This window comes from Rissa tridactyla, chromosome 6 (assembly GCF_028500815.1).
Source record: "Rissa tridactyla isolate bRisTri1 chromosome 6, bRisTri1.patW.cur.20221130, whole genome shotgun sequence".
Classification (NCBI taxonomy): domain Eukaryota; kingdom Metazoa; phylum Chordata; class Aves; order Charadriiformes; family Laridae; genus Rissa; species Rissa tridactyla.
In genome coordinates, this window is record NC_071471.1 from 42,578,010 (window position 1) to 42,598,260 (window position 20,251).

The following is a 20,251-nucleotide window of genomic DNA, read 5'->3' on the forward strand; positions in this document are numbered from 1 at the left end:
GGACGTTAGGGCCCCCGCCGCCGCCTCCTCCGGCGCCGCTTCCTCCGCGCCGGGATTATCGCCGCTCTCGGGACGGGGCCCGGGACCATCTCTCCGCCATTTGCCCCGCTCCTTCCGTCACTGCGCGTCCCACGCCCGGCCGCCGCCGCCCAGCCAATCGCACCCCGCCTTACTCAACCGACGGCGCCGCCGCCGCTGCGCATGCGCCCCACTGCCGCCGGCCCTCCCCGCGCGGCGCCTGCCGGGAGCTGTAGTTCGCAACCCGGCGCGGGCCTGGGGCGAGCGGGGGCCGCCCCTCCCGGCACCGGGGCCCGCCAAGCCCCAGGGAGCCGCCGGCCAGGCCCGCGCCGCCTTGGGCCCGGTGGCCTGAGGCGGCCGCGACGACGCGGCCTGGCAGGACGCGCCGCGGCCTCCGCTGAAGGCGGGGGCAGCCGGACCCGCCGGCGGCAGCCCCACCAGGCCGCGGGTCGCGTCTGGGGTCTCGGTGCAGCGCAGCCCCGGCCCGGCGGCAGGAGGGAGCCGGAGCGGGCAGAGCTTAGGTCGAAACCCTCCTTGGGAGTCCGGGGAGGCGGCGGGCACCCAACCAGCCCGATGGCGAGTCCATGAAAAGTTTGTTAGGCCAAGCAGCGGCAGCCGCCCCCCGGGAAAGGAGCCCCGGCCGCTCCGGGCAGCACTTATCCGTACTCACAGTGGTTGCACTGTCCCCAGCCTTTACACCCACTCCGGGGAGCAAACGTGCTCTGCAGAGAACTCCCATGGAAGGAAGAGAGAGAGCGCAGGCTGCAAAGTAGAGGCTTTCACATGCTCCTACTTCCACAAGCACCGGCTTATACAAACCAGTTACATCCACCCACGTAGATTATATTTATGCACACTTTTGAGACTGTAATTAACAGTACACTCTATGTAGAGTCAAAAAAAACTCCACGGAGATTGTGTCATATAGCACATACGTATAGGCATCAAACAATCATCAAATCCACTATTTTACATTCTGTAAGCAGTACTTTGTAAAATGCTTGTGGAGTAGAAAACTAGGGATGCGCTACTACAAAAGCAATGCATTAAAAAAGAACATCACTCTCACAGATGTAGTTTGGGAATTTTTAAGAGGAACAAGAAGCTTGGGGGGGGGGGGGGGGGGGAGGCAAAAAAACCCCAGCCTTCTACAACCTTAGAACCTAAAATGGTTTCACAACACACGTGATCATACTTGCCATCTATCATTTGAGGAAAGGTTTTAAAATACAGGTCCCAAATGCCAAAAAACCCCCCAAAAACTTTAAAGAGCCCAATTTCACTGCATAGAAGAGGTTGGAGTTGTTTCGATACTTCTATTTAAGAAACATTACTTTTGTTTTTTTCCTCTTAATTTTACCGAATGCAAAATTACTGGCTTTCACTAAGGAGATGCAAAACTATAGTTTTGTTTAGCGACTCAAGTAAATTGAATTTTGGCCTTAACTTGGTACCTATTGATGTGTGGGGTAGCTTTTAGGAATCACTTCTGAAGAACAAACACACTCTGAATGTGCTTTCTAAAGCCAGTATACAACTGGTGCTAGAGAAAGTGAGGATAAAACAGAGCGGGCCTTGTGATGAGATGTACAAGCTTGATTTGAGATACAGTTGAGGTTTGTGTGGTGTTTCAAAGGCAGCTTACAAGTCTATCTATATCTAACCACTCAGTTACTGAAGAGCTACTGAAAACAGGTTACAAATTTTAAAATACATAAATTGAATACAAAAAGTGAGAAGATATTTTTTTTCCTGAGAGTATTCTTGTATCACAGCTACTAGTTAGGTTTGTTTAAACTTCAAGAGTATAATAGATAGCTAAACCAGTTTGAGATTTGCATACTATTGCGTGAGTCTAAAAGTCTAATTTGGTGACTGATATGTCAGACAAAGAGGGAAAAACCCAAAAACCTGTGAGAGCTCAGAATACTTTCAGGCTCTGTGGAGTTCCTCAACATTAAAAAAGTTTGTCCTGAGGACCAGAAAAATTGAAGAATATGGCCAGAGTAAAGAAGTGGCACCAAGAAACTATTTGGAAATCGTTTGCATTTGCATATAAAGTTAAGAGTTGAAATTAAATTAAAAACGTTTCTAACTTAAAGCCTGGACTACACAGGTCACTTAAACAGTAATTTAGAGAATTTTGCAGTATAGTGATAGTAACTGGATGTCACTTGAAAGCTCTCACACACCCCATGCCTCCTGGGCTTCCTATTCCCAACCGTATTTTCAGTCTTTGTAGAATCTCCATACAGAGTAATCTAGAACAGTGCAGATTCATGGTCATGACGGAATTTCACATGACTAACAGAGGATAAATTAAACTCATATATGTACTGCCTATCCTATCTTGGGTATCAGCAGAAGCCTGTAAGTCTAATAAGACCTTTTACATAGATGACAATGGAAAACAAACATTGTTATGTTCAAAAACAGCAGAGACTGGCCAATTTTTCTGCACCTGACTTACTTTAGATACTTTTGAAAATTTCACACCTTGTGACTTAATAAGCTCGGCAATTAACATGCTAAGCTTTGCTATTTCTGTTTTCATCTGGCTTACCTCAAATATGCAAGTACCAAGACAGGGCAAATAAAAGCCAAATCCCATTTACGTTTGGCAGTAGGTAAATTTAATTCTCAAAGAGGAGGGAATTCAACAGGCATCTTAGGCTTTTTGTGGAATTCTATTATTGATAGTCGCCATCTCCCTTCACAAACAAACCAAAACCCAACCATACAAAACCCTTCACAAAAAAGCAGCACACAAAACACTCCAGTTTGGCATTTGCCTCCATAAGAACAGCAGTGGGAGGGAAGCAGCCATCTTACAATTTTAGCTTTTCCATCTTAAAAACTTCTCGGGGAAAGCCTACAGCTCCCTATCACGTTCCATTACTCCCCCCACCAAAAGAAACTAGCATCTTTACTATTTATTATAAAGCCAGAAAGCACTGACAAACACAGCTCAAATGCATCAAAGCTGGAGATAAGAGAGATAAAAGTGTAACAGTAGAAGGAACATATAAGGACAGAACAGTTATTTGGATACATCACATCTTAATAGATTCTAGAACCCTCCCAGTTCTCTTTTTGAGGTTCTGTGCTGAGATCTCCACAGAGGGAACAAACACAGACTTTTCAAAATGAGCTGTAGCCTGGTAAGGAGCCTTTCACGTAATTCAGTCTTGAGGCAGCCATTGAAACATTTGAAAATTTGAGTTTCTTTCAAAAGAAAAGTGAGGCAATGCAGTAGGAAAATTGAAGGTTTCCCATGCAGCGGATACGCTGGGGGGAGATGAAGACAGTCATATCCTTCCAGAAGCTGTCAGGAAGGTTTCTTAGTGCTGCCTCATGGACAAAAACAAGCATTTGACAGTAACATCAACTAAAAGTGAGACTACAAACAGACTTTAAAAGGACCATAGCACTTCATATCAAGTACATGAATTAACAGCATAATGCATCCTCGCTCAATTCCTTCCCCCTCAAACAGGAGAATAAGCTCAATATTCTTTTGCCCATTGCCCTGCTTCCCTGTGAATCACCACCCCGGCAGCAAATAGTAACTCACAGGAAGGGTCTCCCCATTCTCCTCACGCCCAGACCACTCCCCTCAGTCCACTCAGCATCTTCTCCTTCACCTCTTCCCCATTCTTATGGGTCTCAGCCCAGTCACTATTTGCCTCCCAAGTTCTCTCCAGCTTCCTTTAGTACTTTCTTCCTTGCCTCTTGTCCAGGTGGGAAGAGATGGGGGAGAAGAGGATGTCCTGCTGTTCTTGCTGCACTCACAGCTGCTGCAGTGCTTTCATGTCCCAATTAGTGCCACTTAAAATGCTAAACATTTCAGTATGCTTTGCCTTTTCTTTGCAGAACATCAGTCTCCTCCTGTTCCTGTCCTTCAAGTGTCACACGGCAAGCAAGGGTGAGAACACTCAGGGCTTTGCCATTTTGCTTCACTGGGGCTAAAATTTCCCCCTTGCTATTTGCATAGCAAAGATGAAGGGAGGGTCAAGAGACACATTAAGTAACTAATTACCATGCTTTAGTCAACCTCCCTGAAACAGCTCTGAAAATAGTCATTTATACATTAGTATCACTACTAATGCGTGCTGGAGGAAGTTCAGCACCAGCAGCAGCATGGGAGTGGGCGAGAACAGCTGGGTTGCACTGAGAGCTGCAGGGGCCCGATCAGAGCAGACCACAAAGCAGAATGTACAGGAGTGGGGTGGGGAGGGAAGGGGAGGTCTGCAACCCAGTGTACAGGGAAGTGTGATTTTCTGTCAAGAATATAGCTTTTCTTAGTGAGGTATTTCCAATGGGTAGCATACTGCTTATTTCTGACTGCACCCTGAAAAGTAAGACTGAAAGGCATTCAAATAGGGGATCTTTATACAGTTTCAGATCATATTTTTCAGTATTTGCATCATATTGTAGCTGTCTTCTCATTTGAGGTGGTCAAACCAAGGCATTAAGTTGAGTAACTGAAAGGTTAAAACAAGCATCACTGGACAGAGCAGCAGAGGGCCAGTTCTCTGTGATGAAAAAAAAAGGACTTCCCCAGATTGTGGCACTAACAAATCAGACCCAGGCAGCTAGAAGAAAAAGTTGCACTACTCCACCTTCTCTCCAGCCTGCACACCCATCTGTTGCAATCATGAGAGAGGCAGCATCGTCTCTGCAATGTAACAGCCTCTGGAAAGACTAGTTTTACTTGATGAACCAACAACAGTCATTCACCTACGGCTAAGTTCTCAGTGGTTGTTCTGTGCAGGCTTTTTTCCCTAGGTGATCAGCCTGCAAGTCTACTGGAAAAACCTGTAGCAAAATACTAGTGGGAAAAGCACAAAGTAGCTTTCACCTTGTTATAATTGTCAGGGTCAGAACTTTATTCTGCCATGCAGTTTATCTCAGCAAGCTCTGCTGACAAAGTAACCACCTGTGCTGTTTCCCATGAAGGTTTTACAACATGCCAAGGTGTTTCAGGAAAAAAAAAAACAACCCTTGTGTGCAGTAAGGATGCAGCCTAACTTTAAAAGCAGCAAGGGAAGTCTAGGTTCTTTGGTCAGGTAAAGTTTCCATTGTGTTGTTATGAAATAAAAGGGGGCTGACTCTCTCAAATGCCAGAGACTTGTTGCAGCCTTATAGGAGGACCAGAGTCAATACCAACCTTATCATCTCCCTGAAGTTGTTTTTGTTTTTTATTCTTTTAAGTACTTATTGTCTCACATTGTTATTGAATTTATGTCTGTCTTCATGGTAGCAGCCCTGAAGGAAAGCTACCAAAAATGCAACAGCATAGTGCTTGTTGGGGAAGGGCAAACATGGGAACACAACAAGCAACTAGCATTTTAAATTGTTCTTATAAAGAGTTCATTGGTGGGACTCTCATTATCCTATTCTATTCCTCCTCCAGCAACAGGGTAGCAGCCATTTCTGTTGCTTATTTTGCTAATTTGCTTCCCTCACCAGTTTAAAAAGGCCTTGTGTGTGACCAACACTTATGCTTTATGTTCCTTTGTCCTCTTAGTTTTGATTACTAGGTTTGTGTGTGGCTCTTATATGCAGATGCTATAATCACTCAGTTCCCTTTTGAGTTTTTATTTACAAGATTTTTGTTCTCACCTCTGTATTTCCCAAGTACTTGTTTGTACTTTTTAGAAAGAGTAGAACTTGGCCAGTAATTAAGTACTTCTAACTCAGCAGTTACAAAACATTAAACCATAGCAATATCAGGTCAAACTACTAAGCTGCTACACTGAGACCAGTATGCGTGGTCTTTGAGGGTTGTGTGTTATGATACAAAGAACAGCAACATAAACTGCAACTGGAAAAAGAGAATCCACGGAGAATTACAACTTGCAGGACTAAGGAGGACTGAATGGACATGTCCCTGAAAGTCATGGCAGACTAAATGAACTATCTAGCAAATTAAGCTGATAAAATGAAAGTTAAAAAAAAAAAATTAAATGAGGGTGGGAAGGTAGGAGGCAACAAATTATCAGTTAGTGACTTCATTAGTTTCTTGCCAGAATACAGCCCTGAACAAATTAGTTTCACCTTTATTCAAATTACAATGCAGAACCACAAAAAAAGCTGCAACGTCTTCTGCCTGTTGCACAAGACTGGTACATGGAGGGCTATACATCATGCCAGTTCTGCAATCCTGTCCGCACTTAACAGGGTTCACTGTGTACAACGTACCCATGTTCTGTGGAGTGGTCAAAGATCATCCTACAGCATGCAATAGAGTGCCTGTTAACGAGTGAGTGGTGGCAGAGTACTTCAGAAATTTATTTAAAGAAGATAACAAAAGGCTAAAACCAGCCTGTGTATTGACTGGTTCTTTAGACATATCAAAGAAATGACTCATTACTGGATCTAGCAACAGAACAGGCAGTGCATTTACTGTCCAAAAGAACATTATTATCCTAAAAATAGATTGGCCTGCAGCAGCCTCCTTATGCGATAGTGGTATGCTACTGGATGTGCGACCTTGAATTTCAGAGATAAAAGTTTACTGTGTACCACAGTCACTTCTTGGTAAACATTTGAAAGAGACGGGAGGAATGTACTGATGCAAGAGCTTAGGCTCAAACTAAGACTGCTTCAACTAACTCAAAATGTCTCCCTTGTGGTTTTCATAAAGAAAAAGTCTTTTACCATACCTGGGGGAAAAATAAAACCTAACTCCCCTTTTATCTTTTGATGTATGATATCAAGTGGCTTCAACATTATGTGTTAGCCACAAATGTCTACTTTGTACTTTTTTATGCCTTTCAGATACCAAACACCTGAGCATACCTGAAAGCGCATTTCAATCAAAATACCTTTGCTGATCACCTGTCTAGCAAACACATAGCAGACAAGAACTACAGTTCATTAAAATAGAAAAAAGTCATTCCATGTTCTACTTCAGTTCAATCCTAAGCAGTCTCGTTCAGCACAGTGCTGTGTCTTCTAATGCAAGGTGTAGGAAGCAAGATCCATATCTTCAGAAACACATCCATGTAATAAAGTACAAGTGCATAAAACTAATGACATCTGATTATATAGATTCTTTGGAAGTAATTTACACTTAAGACTGGAAGAAAAACACATCTGACATCAGTATGACCATACTGCTTATTTCCAGACTTAGGTACCTACAGACACCAGAAGTGGAGCTTCCACTAGTTTTCCCCCCCAAATGCTTTCTCAGTCTTAGAGAGCTGCTCTGTGGCTGATGGGTCCTTCCTGTCCCATTCAGTTCCCAGACTGTGTAATTTTCAGCACAGGTGCCAAAAAAAATTTGAAGATTTTTGTCTTTTGGGCTGATTTTACATCTTCTTCCCCCACCCCCAAAATGGAAGATTGGGCAAAGGCTGAGTAATCATACAGGCACTGCTAACTGGCTTCACCTTTGGACTGAATAATCACTTTGGTCATTATCAGCTTGGACCAGATTCAGGCATACTGCAGAGGAAAAAAAAAAAGTCTGAATTTTTTCTCAATCCATTGAGTTATCCACCAACAGTTATCAGTAGCTGAGACAGGAAAAAAGCATATTTGAAACAGCATTGATTGCAGTTTTTCATTTTTACTGGATGTACATCAATACGTACAAATACCAAACATTTCTCTATGAAATAAAGGTTCAATTAAGCAGAAAAGATGTTTCAAAGTAACAATAGCTCTCTGCTGGGCTCCAGTGACATCTACTGGTAAATAAAGAAGTTACCAAACATTTCTTGAAAATGCAGAACCATTAATTTATGCACTTGCCCTTAGGATCACTAATACATTTTTTTTTGGCAGCTCAGGCTAAGAACTATGCTACAATTTGGTTTTACAGTTAATGAAACATTTTGTGTTTATTTTTCAAAATAGAATTTTGACTCCATCTGCTTATTAACTACTTGGAACTGTATTTTTATCACTCTAAAGATATCGCCAAGTCATACATTTTGCTACTGGCAGCAGTACATTAAAATAGTCTAGTGGATTTTTGGCTTAGAGTACACCGGGACATGTCTCCAACAATTTCCTTAGTCATTTCATTAATATAACTATAGTCAAAAAGTAAATAATTTAATACATCTTCATGTGCTTTCAAATGCATGCATTTTAGCATGGATTCCCAAAGTTAAAATCTCATCAGTAGCACAAACAGCTGAGATCATGGTTTTCCTTCTGACAAATCCCTGCTGTTTGTAGTGCTGAACTAGTTTGTCACAGCTGTATTAGTCTTGTAGGTCATACAGGTATTTCTGAACAAAACTTCAGCCACTTGTAAAAGAATACATACCAATAAATCTCCTAAAAGATCGTTGGGAGTCATGTTCGCTCCCCGCCCCCCCCTTCACATTAAGTGTTTTGTGCTTTCTTTTTCTGTTAGGCAATACAAAACTCGGCTTTCTTATCCTCCTGCCGTGAGATTTTAAAATTAGGATGAGGTCTAGAGAACTCCTTCTGGAAGGCTTTTATCAATGGCAAAACAGAGGGAATAGCCCATTTCCAGGACCGTGATTCAAATAAGGTATTTCCAGTGGCCTTTTAGCAAAAACTGGAACAAGCAGCTCTTGTGGAAATAGTTGTAGCTGTCACATTTCTACATGCCTTTCTGATCAGATAACGCATCCAAGGGTAACCAATTTCCTTTTCAGATACTTGAGATATTTTGTTTAGGAAAAGAGAGTATTCCTGTGCATCTTTCAAGTTATCCACTACAACTCTTCAAAAAAAAACCCCAAACACGATGCAAGGCTTTACACACTGAAAACAGAGGTAATATGCATGATGTGCATTCACAGACACAGCAGCTGCCAGGTGGAACATGCAGAATCAATGCAACACACAGAAGCGGTACTACTGCTCTGTGCAGCAGACTAATACCTCCATCTACCATTAGGCTCCACTATGTAAGCTAGTTCATTGGATGGACATGAATATTTCTGTTTAAGATAATTTGTGATCAAGGATTTCCTTCTGAGGTTGACAGGGAAGTAACATATGCAAAGTTTTTAAACCACAGTCTCACCAAACAATTGGCAATAAACATCACTGATATAGGTCAAGCCATTCACATTTCATGAGGAAACTTTGCCCTTACTACCTCTGGCAGGCTTAGAGTTGTCTCAGTTTCGCCTCTAACATTGAGGCACTTTCAGATATGGCTGAGCAAAGCTAGATGCTCCAAATAAGCTTTTGAACTCTTTGTCCTGCAAATCCTTCCTTCAAGGAACTGAAGCTTCCTGTCCAAAAGCCTGTTTTGGTAAAGTTTGCCAGTTTCCAGTGCAAACTCTCCCAAGACAACAAAAATGCTGTATGGAGTGGCAAGAAAGCATGGCAATGAGCACCAACCAGCACCATAAATCAGCACACCTCACAAAGTATCAGCCCAGGCATCTCAGAACAAAGAATGCACAGATCTCTTTGAGCACCAAAGTTTAAGTTGAAAAATAGCTCCTGACAGAGCAGATCAGACAGATTTGCACAGGCAGGAATATTTTTCTAGGTTACTGAAAAGCATATAGACAGGTGTAAGGCAGCTTAGTTCTATGGTAGAATACTCGCCAATTAAGTGCTGATTCCAGTATTCAATAATAAAAAACTTCTAAGCTTGACTATGAAGTGATTAATTTCTAAAGGAAATGTGGAGACATTTTTATAAGTCAGGTTATAAAACTGTAAAGTGGTAGTTAAACATTGATTTTACAAACATGTCCATAAGTTTGGCTTTATAAACCTGTGTACCTAATTAGAATTAAAAGATACTGGAGAAGTTGCAGTGTGTTGCAGCTTGAAGACCTGGTAAAAGAATATTGTTCTTCATTCTTAAAATTCTCTTAAAATTGCATGCATGGATGCATCAGACTTCAGCAGAGCAGAACTATGCATGACCCCATGGAAATCAGATGCTCAGATGTTACTCCCTGGTACTCTGCATTCAGGTCCTGGGTTAACTGTAACTTCTCTAAGTACAGTGTCAGACAAACTGATAGGAAGTTGTCATGGTGACAAGCAAAGGCATATAGAAAGAGATGCATATAGAAAGGACTAGCCCATAAAAAAAATAATCAAAGAGGCTTTGTAGTCATACCTTGACTAAACAGAGATTCACATAATAGAATATAATTATTATACGAGGATTAAAGCTTCTTGTAAATTAGATGCCAAGTTCTCCACATGTGGAGTGAAAATATTTAAATGAAATTGAGGATAATCCATCCAGTCCTCTGTCAAAGATAAGCAGGAAGCTTTTCTTGGCAAATGAAGGAAGCCCAAGTCACCTGTTTCTAAGTTTCCATTTAAACCCAGTAGTTTAAATTTCTCATTATTTCAAAAAAGACACGCCAAAAGCGATCTTTTATGTGAACAGATGCAGTGTTGTCTTCTTGAAACTGCAGGCTTAGAGGCAGATTTGTCATGCAGCTGCAGAATGAAGTCAACAAGCCTGCTCAGTTCCAGGGCTGCTATTCAGAACCTTTTGGGCAGCAGTGAAAGAAGGTCACATCAATTTCATGCTGGTTTTGCTGCTCTACAAAGATATGAGTAGCAGCAGACAGACACAAATCATGCCTAAGTTGCAGGGGAGGAAGATGTGTAAAACTTGTTAGGAAAATGAGGTATGGAAGATTCAGTAGAACTTTTACACACACATCTTTTACTTTGGGGTACTTTTGGTGTCATGGCACTGCTTCTGTAATGGCCTCCACTCCAACAGAGTTACAGACATCAAGCTCCATGTGTAATTAAGAGCCACATGGGCAGGGCTCCTGTATCACTACTGGAGCATAGATTTTACAGACATCAGCCTCTGTCCCTGTCAGCAGCACTTCACCTATGGCCCACAGAGGTTCTCAGCATTGTGTTCTGCATCTGACATTGCTCCCAATTAAACAGCTGAACTATAATTCAACGCACTTGTTTTACAATATGGATTTAGCTGTAATAACAAGAGAAATTCCAACTGCGGGTACAGAAAAACCTTTTCAGGCAGGCAGGGGAACAAGTTGCCCAGAGAGGCTGTGCAGTTCCCATTCTTGAAGGTTTTCAAGGCCTAACTGTATAAAGTCCTGAGCAATCCGGTCTGACCTTAGAACTGACCCTGCTTTGAGCAGGAGCTTGGATGAGACACCTCCTGAGGTCCCTTCTCACCAGGACTATTTTGTGATTCTATGATAAACTGTACATCCAAGTTAGTGCCAAGAGATCCTTATGCTTTTTGAAAATGGCATCACACATATACACTCAAATATATTAACTTCAGCTCTCTCATACTAGCAGCTTAAATTGCAGCCCACAGAATACCTCTTTCTCTCTAACACCAATGCTGTAGGTTAGGATGACTGCAGTGCATGAATAGGAAATACAAGTCTCAGCACTCACTGGGTTATTCAGATCAATAGAAAAAGTGTGCATGGTTAGACATTGTTTTTGCAGTATTCCAAGGGAGAGGAGAGAGAGAATTAGTAGCAATTTGGAGGTGCATGGATTGTCTTTGTTCTGCAACTACTTTATAGCATACCCTAGCATTTGGTCTTTTTTTTAAGGGTCTTGGAAATAAAGCTTGGAAAAAAGCAGTTCATTTAACAGATATCAGAATGACCATAATCAGAGTTAACCATGCTGAGATATGAACTTACAAAATCAGATAAAAGCAGAGGCACAACAGGGCTAGAAAAGCAAGCTGTTGCAATGGAGTCTGCCAAAATCCAGTTACAGAGCTTTGACATATCTTTGTCTTAAAGGGCACTCAGCAACCTCAAACAAGTACAGTCATGCTATATAAAACTTACATCCTGTTTATTTGTATTATTTCCCATCTTTCATGCGAAACTCCAGGAAACTAGTCTGTACTTCACAGCACAAGGAAGTGAGTGTTAAGCATGCCCCCTAGTAGCTTTGATTCATACTAAGTGCCTTCAAATTGGTAACTTGGACATTAAGGAACAGGACTTCGAGATTCAATTGAACGAACATCCTCTGGTTAAACAGGTTTAAAGTGTAATGTCTGATCTGCTTCAGGCCATACTTGTGTGTTTCCTTGATTCCAGATTAAGTTTGATCTGTTTACAATTGGAAAGGATTCCTTTCCCCCAAAGTAGCACCTCTACTGACTTAGTTGAAGGCCACACCTGTACTGCAGGCAGTTGATGGTCTGAGTCTGCACACTCCAACTAGATCTTCATCAGGTAGAGGACTGTAAAAGCCAGACCTGCCATAGTGTCCCTGCTGCTGGCACCCAGTGTGGGCAGATGAGCAGCTTCACTGGAGGCACACCAGTTTGCTCTCTCATATCCCTCTGCAGGAGACACTTGAGAAGGCGAAAGGCAAGCACTAGATCTCCTTCCTCTCTGCTCATGTTTCATTGTACTCAGACATGTTACAATCAACATTTACCCATCTGCTTGTTGATAAGTTATGAGGCAGGAGACTACAGCACATTCCTTCCTAGAGAACAGGGATTAAATTATCAGCTCTTTTAACTGCCAAGATAAACAGCCAATCTCCCAGGAAACAGATCTATTCCACAAGATGTTAGAGGCCAGCTTTGTACTTCTGATCACAGCTATTCAAGTACTTGGTTACATGTTTATGGTGACAACTAATAAGGAAACACTATTTTACAAAAGTATTACACTTCAGACCTGCTCAGCCTGAGGCAGTTCATTCAGTTCAATTTTTAAGTCCTGTTCTTCCATGTCTAAGCTAAAATTATTTCAAGGCCAGAAAGGTTTAACACATTACCATAACATCAGATTGTAGATCCATCTAATCTAATATCCTGTCTAGGAAACAGCTCAAGACAAGAGTGAGCATGTAGTAGTTTACAACTGCTGCATGAGTGCACCAACAGGCTCTGCAACCTGCCACCTCTACTTCTGAGTGCCCTCTACCCAAGGACAGCTCAGATACAATGCAGCTGCAACACTGGGTCAGGCTCATCTGCAAGAGCTGTGAAAAGCCTCATCAGGACTTTCTCCACTTCACTTCAAGCTGTGTTTAAGTTCAGACCCTCACATTGGTCTGGCTGAGCAGGTCTGAAGTGTAGCCTCTAATCCTGAGCTACGTTGTAGTGCCTTGCTGATCCAGACCCTGACTCAGCTTTCTCATTAGACCTCAGACGTGACTCATTGCTAGTGCCTTGTCTAGCAATGACTGTGACCACCCCTAGTAACTGCCACTGGCCCTTCTCTGCTCTTACTGCACAAGTCTTGTGGGATTAGTGAGGCCACTTCCTCCACCTGCCTTGCTCTCATCCTCATCTCCTGGCCTGCCTACCTTGCAGAGCAGCCCACTCTCGCTGCTCACTGCTGGCAGTATCTCTTTTGAACAAAAGAGGAAGCTCAGTTCTAATCTAATATGGAACCATACACCAATTTAGTAATAACCAAGGTGAACTGGAAAAGCCCAAACCACAACAGATGAATGCAAATTCTCCTCCCAGGTCCTCCTCCAAGCTCCATTAAGAAAGCATAAAATGCAAACTCTCATATATTCTAGGTACAGAGCAATTTAGGACAACTGGCCCTTAAAAGCAGCACTTGAGAAATAATTAAGAATAAGAGCTTCTCTGCAGCTTTTTTACATGTCTACTTGCCACAAAACCTGTTCTTTGCCTCTAGCACCTTATACTAGAAGAACTAGAAGACAGATTCAGTAAACAGTAGGAAACAGAATTAGCAGTGAAGGCAATGATATTCATGCAGTGCAGTTTACCACGAGGCATCTGTCTGTACATGAATTAGTATTTTCCTTAATTATCTGTAATAGGAAATCCCAATATTCTCAGCTGGCCCTGTCAGTTAATATTAACTACAGACTTGGAAAATGATATAAAAATAGAAAGGAAATTGAATCCTGTAGAGGCAGCAGTAGCACTTCACAAGGAATGCAAATAGAACTTCACTGGGAACTGCTGTATTGGCACTATTGGTCCCACTCCACTGTAGAGTTTGCCAACACACCACACGATACAATACAACATGACATTCAGTTAAGTTGTAGCTCTCACACAGAGCAAGAGGACTACCAGAGATAGGAAAAGCAGTAAAAGCAGCAAGTCCAGAGCAACAGGTGATGATTGGCCACCTATGCTCACCTTTTACTGTGTAACAGTTCGTCTTTTCAAAACTCTGAAGATTTGATCACAAAGGTGATGTAGTCCTGCAAAGAACTGTGTATGACATACTCCTGATTTTGCCTACTTGAGGAAATTCTGCAGATGGTGTTCTTTAACAAAAAGGGATCTACTTCTCCATGTGTCAGACCTGGCTGTCTAATAGCCCGTCACTTGCTACAAAAGATGTAATTTGAACCTAGCAAGCAGGGACTCCGGGAACTTGTGCTGGAGTATGATAGCCACTCCGAGATATTAGGTGGTCTAGGTTGACACTTCAGAGTACAGCTGACGCAGACATTCCTCAGACTGCATCATAAAAATCCATCTGCAGTTACACAGGTTCAAGAGCATCAAGCAGTTATCAAATACAGCAACTACAGACATGGTCTACAGGCTCCCAGAACAGCTAAACATATGTATCTTTGCTGAGGAGCAGCTACAGAAGACAGGTCATACTGCATCTTGCCGAACATCAGTCCTTCTGCACAGTCATAGCTGTAATCATTGTGGAGACAGGGAGTGAAAACTAGCAAACCAGACACTTCGCTACTCTTAGGCAAAAAGAAAGCATGTAGTCTTTCCCATCATCATTCCTCATTCAGTCTGTTTCACCTGCTCGCTGTTCCTCTGGCATTTCACATCCATATCCATCTCTCCTTACCACATTCCTTCTCTTCCTTTCCTATTTCTTCTGGGTTTTCTACCTTGGCTTCTCTGACACATTTAAGACAAGAAAGGATGGACCTAGAGAGGATGGCATAATAATGCAACTATCCTGTTTCTCCATCACTGTATTTAGCTTCCATCCAGCTAGATACAACTGTGGTTTTTTGGCTAAATCAGTAGAAACAGTTTAGGGTTTTCTAAGGCACTGAAGTTCAGTTATTTTAAAAGGAAGGATGCACAACCAAATGAATAACTAAACTAGCCTAAGAGTTTTGCTTCCTCCTTACAAGGCAAATCCCCAGCAGCAAGAGACTATCCCAGTGCACACTGCCACACACCACACCATTGCTTGGCTTCATATAAGCCAATAACAAATCAAGCTTACATCTTCCCACCAACAGCCCTGAGGGAAGGCATTCATCACTAGATGACTGCAACTTAATGAACATTACTTTATACTTTAAAAAATATATACCTTTATAACAATAGTTTTTATGTTAATCAAAAACTTTCTTTTTCACCTCCGAAAGACTCCCACAAACATTTGATGTCTCTTTCAGGAGAGGAGTTAACTAAAGTCATTATGTTACAAAATGGAGCACAGTCAATCCTCTTATACAGAGCTGCATTTACAGTCATCTCCTTATCAACAGTGTATTGTGCCATAATAACTTTAAATATGTAAATCTCTTCAGTTATATAATTTGTGGCTCAGAAAATGTCCCTGTAGGTCCTGACATAAAACATCAGTGGGAATTACTTCTATTCACTAGGTTTGAACGGCTCTGTTCGTTAAACAGGTGTACCCAAGAGTCACTCTGTAAATAGGCCTTGACATACCAGAATATTACTGCTTCCATTGTTTGCAGATGTCTGCCCTTATATAAAACCATATGTATATTTAATAGTTATTTGATAGCTCACAATATACCAGTAATTAAGGAGCATTTAAGATACACATGAATCTATAGTTTCTGCTACACTAGAAAAAAGAGAAATGTTCTTAATTCAGATTAAAATAGATGTGAAGACATAATAACATGTTTTTAGCCTAGGTTTTCTTACTCACTTTAAATAAAAGCTACTAGCCAAAGTTAACCCTCAACTTGTCATTCCTTAACAGGTATTTTATTGTTTCCTTTTATAGTCTTGTCACTCTTCCTCAGAAAAAAACTCAATATGGCAACCTGTAACCTAACATTCTACAAGATAAAAAAGTTGCATCTCTTCTATGTGCACTATTTTTCTCTGTCAGTGCAGGACTGTTCCTTCTGATACTGTTATGACAGAGCTATGTACATTAATTTGGTGGACTGGAGCATGCTATCGCAAGGCCTGACAGCTGTCTCACTACAGGGCCTCCTGCCTCAACTCCTATTTCCACATAAAGCTTCACAAGGCTGTGTCACATCCATGCACCATTTAGGGTTTTCACAGCCTGTGTTTACCTCTGAACCCTATGCAGAGACCATTGGGGCCTGAAAGCATGAGAAGAGAAGCCAGGGCCCTGCTCTGCCAAGGACTGTTGGCATTGTAGTAGAAGGGATCAGAAAAGTGTTTCCCACAAGGCGACAACTTTAAAGCTTTCTGACAGCAGGTGAACAGAACATTTACAGACTGTGGCACTACCTCCCTAAGGCAAGCACCAAGGGCCACCGGTGCCCTGAGGGCCCTTCCCTTTAAAAGGATGCAAGCATTGAAGAAAGACTCTAAGGAAGCTAGAGAACAGCATGAAGGCTAAGTGCAAGGCAGTATCCTTTGAGATACAGTAGCCTGATGCACTAGAAAGACCCGTGACTTAGATTGAACATTAATGCTTATGGCCACGGTTCCATGACAAATTATTTGTCATGTAAACAGTATACATAACATTGTGAAAAAAGCAGTTCTTTGTGGGGCAAAAGTGATTTAACAACCAAATGCAGACAGCCTCAAAGAGGAGGAAAGTGGAAGAATGTTAAGGCTGCGAGAACTGCAGAAGTGAAGGGGGAAAGTAGTTTTCCTGCCCAATGACAGGATCCTCCTCTACACTGATGCAGAAGAAACTTACTTGACACAGAAGTCCTACACTGAAAACAGATTCTTGTATCTCCATAAGGCAAGAATACAATATAATTTTCCTTTCTTGCCCTTGCTAGGGTATCTTGTAAAGTCAGTCAGGGTTGATTAAATCACTAAGTATTTCCTGTAATAGCACCTAAGATTACTATCATTAGTATATCTGAATGTCAGTAAATAATTTCCACATGTGTAAACAGCATCTGGTCTATTGCACATAATTATGCTGCTGAGGTAGTTTCTGCTGCCATAGTCTCCACTGACTGGGCTGTACCTGCTGCCACATCAGACCACTCCCAGGCAGTTATAACCAGCAGCTTAATTTTTTTCATATCTCAGCAAGTTCACAGCCACAAATACAGACTGTACACAGACTGCTGAACAGCCTACATCCTCTCTGTTAGTAGCCCTGAGGCAGAAACTATTTATTTTTTTTCTTTCTAGAAGAATATAGCCTTCTGTGCAAGCAAGGACACACAGGTCTTCTAAATGAGGCTGGAACTCAGGCAACCTGTACTTCTCCTATGACTTTACACAACTCTCTTACTCACTTCATATCCCATTTCTGAACTGCAAGAAGAAGATACTACCTTCGCTTTCCTGCCTTTTTTTGTCTTTCTTCTGTATGGTTTCCAGTGCGAGGAACTCCTTTTTTTGACACTCTTAGAATGCAAGCCTGCTGACCCTTGCAGTCTTTTACAGCTTCTCACTAAGAAGAGTTCGTTCTGTGGTGAGAAATGTTGCACTGGGGAGAAGGGAATGTTATTACTTCCCTTTCCTCCATAGCCTGCTTTATGAGAACAGCATCTGGCTTGGCAGGCCTCCCTTGTAAAGTGTGGTAGGACCTGGCCGATACAACAGGAGTGGTCACATTTGAGTTGCAGTTTGGCCTCTGGTACTCCACAAAAAACAGCCTTCTCACATTTTTGAGATAGGACAAAGTATCCAGATTATCCAACAAGTTGTAGCAATAGCACGGGCCTGAGGTGAAACCAGAAAAATTGATCTACAGAACAGGTCTGGTCTAGTAAGAGCAGCCAGTAACTACCCAGCAGACCCCCCCAAAAAAACAAGACAAACCTGAAATGAAGTTAGAAAGGCAGCTTGTAGGTTACAGTTAGACTCAACAGCCAGATAAAACCACCAGTCCTACAGCACAGCTTAGATACTGAAGGCTCAGACCTGAGTTTAAGTAGAGCTCCTGGGCCCATGGGCAGTGGGTGTGGGTAGAAGTCCCAGATGAGGTTGATTAGTGCCATTAAGGCCTAGTCACTGAGGGCCCTGACACATTTAATTCATTTATCTTAAGGAAAAAAAAAAAAGCAACACAATTCTTCAGAAAATCCACAGCTACACAAATACTGTATTTGCACAAACCAAGGATATTTTGGAAGAATTGTACTGTCTCAAACAGGTATCACAGGATTACACAGGCCCCATTGCTCTTACAATTTAATTTTCAAGTGATTATTGGCACAGCTGGCTCTGGACATGACTTGTGCCTGCACAGCAGGTGATCACATTCCTCACAGCCTTGTGACAGCTCAAAACATTTTTCCCTGCCTGTGCTCACTTGCAGCGAATGGGTTTACAGTTTGCAAAATGGCAGGAGCCCCACAGTATGTGCCTTGAATCAATGTGGCCAGCTCTCTTTCCTTCCTACTGCTATTGTAAAGAATATCCCAAAGTGCCTTGCAGAACATGCTACACATATACCTTCTCCATATCAGGGATTTTTATGTATCCAACATAGGGACATCCAAGAGCACAAGGTGGTGCAGGTTCTTGACTGTTACCCCAATCTATTTTATTTTATTCTTTTTATTTTTAGTGTGCCTATACCATGTGCTACTGCGCTGTGCAGAGAAGCTAGTAGTAGCAAAAGAATTTACAGAACAGAAGTTACTACAGCACAATGGTTAGAATAGTTAGCGTTACTGAAACTTGATTCTCAGTAATTGGCTGGGAAGAAGTGTTGTACCAATGTCTCCATTCTGCTTCCACAATCCAAACTAGCATCTCTGCTTGGTGCTTATTGTATGGTGTTGACATGCCCTCTGTTCTCTTCCTGACTCAGAGTACTCTTGCTCTGTTGATAAAATGAGTGGAACCATGAACAGCCTCGTGTGTATTTGATCTGACAGCTTGTTAAAGTCCAACTTATGGAGAATAAAAGAGAAGCTGAAAAATCACTTAAATATCATTCACTTCAGGAACTTGAAAAGAAACCATGGTGAACTTAAATGCAACATGAGATATTAGTAAATTAGTAGATATTAGTAAATCAGCTGCTCTTAGGGGAAGCAACAGTGTTTTCAAACTGTTAGAGCCTTGAGTGAACTAACAGGCCTTAATTGCCCTGACCAGCGTCAGCGGTTGCCTCCACCCACTCCTTCTGCCCAGGAGCTCTATTTAAGCTCAGCCCTGGATACTTGCTTCCTGTTTGAGCTTATTGCAGGTATGTTGCTAGTCTGAAGTTCTAGCCCTGCTGTGTTTATGACTTTTTAGTCTTAGCTCTGGTTTCTTGGCTTAGCTCTCATTCATTGAGGTGCCTTGACCTGATTATTCTTAGTAGGTCTGATTCTGACATGGTTTCTTGATTCAGATCTGCCTCATTATTTTCAGGGGCATGCATGAGGATCTAGACTCTTAATTGCTCTTTCTTTGCCTGTCCTACTTGCTTTTTCTTAGGTACAGTGGGGCTGGATCCTGGCTGATGGAGGTCCCTGCTCTCCTGGCTGAGCTGCTGTGTCTGGTTTCCAGCTCCTTAGGGAGCTGCTGCCCCTTGCTGTTTCTTGGTACAAAGCTTTTTGCACCAGTTTCACTTGCTGAAAATTATACTTTAAGTATTTCTCCTGTTCTCTCATGTTTGTTAATTAATGGCATTAATTTGATAAGATTATTATGAATGGGCTTAGTTCAGTAAAACTTCTGCTGGTGAACCATGCCTAAGAACATTCTATGTGAAAAGCAAGAGCTTGATCCTTATCACTTCCATTATTTTTCTAGGGTCTTTGAAGACTAATTCAGACTATTGCAGTCAGTTTTGTTAAAAACATTAACTCCACCTTCATTTAAAGCCTTATATTCAATTCTATTAATCGTACATTAGCAAAGCATTCCTCTCTTTGTATCTATGAAGTTCATATTCACATTATAAATCACTGTTGTATAAGCTGCACTTGATTCATATATGAAACTCGAATTGGTGTAAATCCTTTTCCTGCATATAAAACTCTAATTCTGCAGTAACTTAAAGCAATGGTATCTACTATTAAGTGATGAGTAAATAAGCAATTCCATCTAGCCTGTTATAGGCACCACAGTATCCCCTGGGATCCTTAGGCTTTCAAAGGCTGGAAGAAGCAAGCTGTCATAGAATCTTCATGCTTGGAAAGGACC

The 20,251-nt window shown here is 41.9% G+C and overlaps 1 protein-coding gene across 1 annotated transcript in view; it reads right to left on the bottom strand.

The window, feature by feature from the left end:
* WAPL (WAPL cohesin release factor) overlaps positions 1-20,251 on the bottom strand; it is a 159,698-nt gene that overhangs the window by 74,411 nt on the left and 65,036 nt on the right. The window lies entirely within an intron of this gene.